Consider the following 6,655-nt stretch of genomic DNA (forward strand, 5'->3'; position numbering starts at 1 on the left):
ACTGCTACAGGATTAACGGCTATTGTGTTTCAAAGAAAAAGCACAAAAGCGTCGATTATGCCTCAGTGCTGTTTCTATGACATACTGTGCGTACAAATACTCGACTTAACACAGGTTCTGCTAATCGAGCGGAAAATTAGCACTCAGGTTACGCGAAATTTAATGGACGCAACTATGTGAGCCGTGCATGGTTCGCGACAAATTGCAGCGGCGAGTGCTTCTTCTTGTTTGTGTTTACATTGCATGGCAGGGAAATCATACAATGTACCTAATGTAACTATACTGCATGCAAGAATACTTGTAACGCACCTCACTAACAAACACTGTTGCTATTCATGTACTTTTTAATGTTAGGGTTGAGTTCAGTGTACACTGCCAAGTGTACTATGCAACGTATGTGAACATATTTTGTGCGTTAGCAGCGTGGCACACAAACATACCAATTTCATCACGGGGACAGTCTTTATCGTGATAAAAAAAGAAAAGAAAGGCTACATTTTCGACTCAGTCACTGTAAAGCATGCAACACTGTTTCACGCGTAATTCCACACGGGGGGGGGGGGGGATATAGGTTTATTGCAAAACAAAACGCAAATTCCACACGTGTATGCACTGCAGGGTACCAACAATTAGATAAATGAATTATTTACAACGAGGAGAGAAGAAGTGGCAAGCGGTAGGGAACGGTAATAGTACCGGAACCAAAAGCGGTATATCACTGAAATTGCTCCTGGTAACAGTATCGGAAACGGAAACAAGAGAGCTAACGGGCAGCGCTACCAAAACGAAGTAAAGGAACATCGGTACCTTCTACTCCGCAAAAAAATTAGCGCAATGTCAGCGTCACTACGAAGTTTTCAAAGTACCAAAAAGTAACGTAACCGTACCCTTCTCTAGGCAACACCTAACCGTGGGCATCTCGTTGCCGAATCTGTCTAAAGACGGTGCAAGATATATGTTCCCTCCCAATGCCAGCATGCAGCACAAGGTATACCACTACTTACAGCCAAGGCATATTATTTGACCTTGAGATGATGCGTATATATTTTCGACATAATTTAATGCACATAGCGCATATCTGTACTTCATAATTTTCGCGTCAGAATGTTTCGAACACAAGACTGTTTTCCCAGCAATAACAGCATTTCGTTCGAGATATCCACCAATTACAACCTCAAACTTTTCTGTTTGCTTACTGTTGACGGTTTGATCAGTTTTTCCCTGCTGTCAAGTGGCGAAACCAATCATAAGCGACCACTCATCGAGCCATCAATAAGTATAGCTACCAGGGTAATCTTAAAACGATCAAGCGAATAGCATTGTAGAGGAGGTGGAGTTCCTCTACATGAGTCCTGATCGGCAATGATGGAATGTCCGGCGTGCAGATGTTCGTGGCCTCACGCTAGGATGGTGCCGCTAGAACTGCTGTGCCAGCGCTGTAGCGCGTGGCAGCAGAGGCATGTCGTCATCGTCGTCACTGGGCCGCCACATCACTCCCCCCCTCAGACGCGGAGCGGTGCATGCGGTTGAGGTTCGCGTCGATACCACGAAGAGGAGAATGAATGACGGTGGACGGCTGGGCATACGGCTTATGCTTGTGGCTGTTGATGCAGCAGCAGCGGGATGGCGGGGACAAGAGTGCTGCGATCCGGGCGGGTTACAGTGATGAGATGTGAATGCCGATTGGTTGAGTGGTTGGGTGCTTGAGTGGTTGCTGATTGTCTGCTGAGTGCGTTGAGCCCTTGTTGACTGCGCTGAGTGCTTGCTGAGACATTGCTGCCGACCGTTGATTGTTGCTGAGAGATTGGGTTGTTGAGTGCTGATTGTTGCTGGGTGAGTACGTTGATGAATTGGCGACAGTACCGCGACCGGTACAACAGCGTAAATGCCGGTTGCCGCCAGAGAAGTGACGGGGAGGGTCATCATGAAGCAGGTGGAGGCCGGAAAGTCAGCTTACTGTGCTCTCCCTGCGGGTCCCCGGTGGAACAGTGGTCCCGGTGCGCCTTGCCTGCTAGAGGTTGGTTCGCTGCTGGTTTGCCGAAAAATTTAGGATGGTGCATGGCCGAATTACGCCGAACATGGTGTTCGTTGCTCGGGTCACCAAATGTAGAGGACGATGGTATTCCCCTACATGAGTTCTACCGGCACCGTCCTAGCGTGAGGCCACGTCCATCTGCCCGCTAGGACATTCCATCATCGCCGGTCAGGACTCATGTAGGGGAATACCATCGTCCACTACAGCATAATGTTAGCTCATGCTTTCGCCATTTCATTTCTTCATTTTGTGTGGCTCATGTACTGTAGTGTAACGTGTACAATCAAAATAACTAGATCGCCTTCGGTCACCTGTGCAAGCTAACGTAGAAGGGTAGAAAATCCACCGAACCGGTGAGGAAATATGAAGGGAAGTGCTTCAATACGAGAGCCGCCGATATTTCGAACAGAGTGTCTCTGTTCGAAATATCGATGGCTCTCGTATCGAGGCACTTCCCTTCGTGTGTAAGCTAAGGTAATTCTGTCTTGGTATGGTATGGTATGGTATGGTATGGTATGGTATGGTATGGTATGGTATGGTATGGTATGGTATGGTATGGTAAGGTATGGTAAGATATGGTAAGATATGGTAAGATATGGTAAGGTATGGTAAGGTATGGTAAGGTATGGTAATCTTGAATATCTCCTCTTTTTTCTTAGAAACAGACATAGAAACCTCAAAGCAAAGTTGACGGTACGTTTGGAGTGCAATGACTATGGCGATATTTCGTTGAGTTCCCAATAGATTTTCGTATTCCTGTTCCAAAAGACACGACGCTTTGTTTATCTGCTCCGAAGTTGAAAAATATAGTTTGAAATGTGCTATCAACACACTCACACAGTTTTGCAAGTGATTATATGACGGAAACTAGCTTCGTAGCAGATATTATTAAAAATTCGCGGAATAAGACAAATGAAAATTTAGAATATTTGAAGTTACAAATGAAATGCGATTGCATATTGGCTGTCAAGACCGGTGACGCCGCATTGGAAGTAGTATGTAAAGCTAATGACTTCAAAACTATACCGGAATGCTGCTAACGTAGACGTCAGGAGCTACAAGATCTTCCCTGATCGTCGCATCGGACCTTCCTCCCGCCCCTCACCCATTGTATAAATGTATTATTTTTTCTCACCTCGGATTTGCACGCTTTGCGTGTGTCGGCGTGGCAAGTAGGGGCATGGCTACGACACTGCTATCTGGTAACTATGTTTATGTTTCTTTACGAAAAGAGTCGGTGTGGTTCATCGCTATGAACTATTTCTGGCAACTTGCAACAAATTTTACGTGCTCAAACTTCATAGACATAGGTTGTTGCCGGTTAAGCGCTTGTTTAAGCGCTAGGATAGGGTAATATGGGTTATGGCTGGGACATGCATCAGTTGCATAAATTGTCTCTGCTGTAAATATGATGATTGAACGAAGGTATGTGGTGTTAAGCAAACTTTGTTAAAGAATGTGCTAAATTGTGTTCCATTATGTGTAACATGAAATGTTATCATCCTTATGTTAAAACATATGTGGAGACCACATTTAGACAATGCATCTCTCTTTAATATGTCAGCTAAAGGTGATGGACTGCGCGGCTTCCGCACGTAGACTGCCAAAAATCTAAATTGGCTTGGTAAACCTGATAATTCTTATTGAAGCGCGCGCGTACCCACACCAACGTGCTGGCTGAGGCAACACACTGATAACGCAAAGATAACAGATTTCAGAAACGGGATCCACATGTGACATTCGCCTGGCTCTGTCCCTGCCCAAGGTGCAACGCGGCGCATGCAAGAATGAAGAAATGCATGCTCTTGGGCTATCGACACTGGAGCAATCACGTGACCAGTAGTTCGGCTGATATCCGTGAGAGGCTGAATTGTCGGCTGAATGATTCGTGCTGTCGAAACGCGAGTGGCACCATCTATTGGCAGGAACATCGGCGGGTACTCCCGGCAGCCTCCGCTCAGCACACCAGTCATTCTAGTCAACTATAGTTTTCGCAGTTGCCAACCTTTACTTAAGGTCAGAGAAACGCTTCTGACGCGCAAAGGTATTCATATCACACATGTTGTTGAAACTAAAAAAAATAAAATTGTTACCGGCCGATCGTGCCAGTTGCCAGCATCAACGAAAAATCGAGACAACTATGGGGCACGTGGCACGATTAACTGCGTTGGTGAAATGGGTGGTTTTGTTTGAGCGCGTGGGAGATATTTGTAGTATGCAGCTATTTCAACTTTGTCGGTTCTTCGGCGTGCGTGAAGATGGCTGAAACGGTTACACCCGATTGCCCCCAATTATTCTCTCCGGAATCAGTACAGGACCAATTTGGGTTAAAGCCGATTTCTCCCCGAATTCCTATCACGTATTGGGCTCTACCGCGTGTCAGGCGCACTATTTACTAGCGATTTATACGATAGTGTGATGTAGATAATATTCGAGCGCAACAACAAGCGTCCGAAGCACATTTTGTGTTACAACATGTTGTGCTGCTCCCTATAAATCGTGAGGTATGGTACCTTTGACCAATATAGGCACTTTAACCGCGGGCAGCTTGCTGGACAGAAAGCATAAAATAATAACCACGTAGCACCCAAATGTATCAGCAGCAGCACCCGTTTTCACCCCGAATTACACATTTAAAAATAGCACCCGATTTTACCTCCCGAATCCTGTAATGGCATTTACCCGAAAAAAGTCGCACCCTAGTTATATCCTGGTCTTTCTTCCGTCTCAGTCCTTGTAAACATCATTATCTAGTTGGTCTTTCTCAGTCACCAGCAAATTTGCAGGGTGTCTTCTGCCTTCTTGAGTCAAACATGCGCCGTCAGCGGCGAAGCCGTCGACAACGCAATTAATGCTGCCTTTAGATGCGATTTAGATACCAACAACATCGAATAGCGGGCTCTGACCCACGCTGTGCCCCGCGAAACTCATCCCTGTTTGATATATGCAACATACTTTCTCAGTCCTATGATCTTTCTGAAATGCATTTCACTTTTCGACATGCTCTGTCACACCCCAGCGAGACGGTCGGATATAGTGGCTGTCATACCAAAACCTCCGAGAAGTACAAGTAGCGTTTTCTCCAACCGCATTGCAGTAGTTCCTGCGCTGCCGTTCCCCAGAGGGGAATGTTAAAGCAGCAGCAGCAGCAGCAGTAGTAGTAGTAGCGAGAATACATAAACGTCACTGATCTCACCTCTTTCAACGCTGACATTCGTTCCGCGAAGACAGCTTCAAGTTTGCATTGGCCTCCTTATCAAGTGACGTTGAAATTTAGTCAAACAGAGCAAAACTAGGTACTTCGCTGCTTTCCGAAGGGTTCAGCTTTCCAGCACTATACACAGCTTGCCCAGCGTGATGTACCGGCAATGAGAGTTCAGACCATGTAGTACGTAAAGTCGACGCGGTGGTAACGTGATGGGAACCGTACACAATCCGTAAGAGTTATGGGAACAAATTATGTGTGAAAGTGCTCGGAATGTATTTGTTTAACGAGTTGAAACTGAGCTGGGAAAAGGGGAGCTTCGCACTGATGTGAATGCTCGAACCTACACCAAGATCACAATGTACTGAAAGTTCAAATACTTACATGAGGGCTAGCTGGGATGCGTTTGCTTCATTTCGCGGAGTTGCCCACGAGGACAGTAACCTTGATCTAGCCGTCCACCCCCATGCACTCGTACTTACAGTATGTTCTTCTGCTTGGGTACAGACCCATGATAAAAATTGACGGCTGAAAAGTTGATAAGAAGTGACTCATACGTTTCGCAGTTTGTTTGCCATTCGTGCGATTGGTACAGGATCTTCATTCGATTCCGCTGCGTCTAACTACACTTCCCGAAATTTCGATTTTTCGTAAAACAAATCCCACGAGTTCAAGATTCCTTTTTTATTGTTGTTGTTGCTGCATTCGGCATTTGCAGTATTTCAATTCCGGAATTTTTCTCTGAAAAGATCCGATAGTTCAGGGCTCCAGTGGAACACAGCAAAGTTATTGTGGCGCGGTAGCGACATAGAACTGTGGAATAATTACGAGTTGTTTGACTTCTGGCACAGGTTTGAATGATCTACAGTTCTTTGTTCTTAGCTGCCTCCAGAGCACCCTTATAGCGTACACATGTTTCCTACCTTGCACGGTGCGGTGCCGGGGCTTCGATTGTTCACGCCTGTGGCACACACGCCGGAGTTCAGTGCATTGCTTTGCGGTGTCGGCGTCGAACGGCGTGCGTGGCGCTGCGCTCATAAACAACAGAAAAACGAAAAAAAAAACAAAAAAGAAAGAAAGAAAGGGTGGTGACCACAGAGTGTGTTTAACTTCTACGATGAGCACACACCAGCTCGCGTGGCGTAGTGGTTAGGATGATTGCTATCCACGCCGGGACTGGAAGTGACGCGGGCTCGAATCCCGGCTGTGCTGTCTGAGGTTTTCCCTGAGTATCCCAGCAGACTTTCCAGTCTAATGTCGGAACAGTTCCCCCTGATGTCGGCCCAGGACGCATACTAACGCCCTTCTCTCCATCAGTCGGTGCACATTTGTACGCCGCTCATAGCCACAGTTGCTGCGCGGCGCTAACAAAAAATTTAAAAAAAGATGAGCACGCTATCGTAGAATAGCGACTT

At 46.3% G+C, this 6,655-nt stretch overlaps 1 protein-coding gene across 1 annotated transcript in view; it reads right to left on the bottom strand.

Annotated features, from left to right (window-relative positions):
* Positions 1-6,233, bottom strand: part of LOC135378256 (synaptogenesis protein syg-2-like) — a 637,949-nt gene extending 631,716 nt beyond the window's left edge. Inside the window, exon 1 of the mRNA XM_064611235.1 lies at positions 6,164-6,233. The gene's annotated coding sequence lies outside the window, so the exon portion shown is untranslated. The remainder of the gene's footprint in view (positions 1-6,163) is intronic.
* Between the last annotated feature and the right edge of the window lie 422 nt (positions 6,234-6,655).

The sequence above is a fragment of the Ornithodoros turicata genome, chromosome 1 (assembly GCF_037126465.1).
Source record: "Ornithodoros turicata isolate Travis chromosome 1, ASM3712646v1, whole genome shotgun sequence".
Taxonomy (NCBI): Eukaryota; Metazoa; Arthropoda; class Arachnida; order Ixodida; family Argasidae; genus Ornithodoros; species Ornithodoros turicata.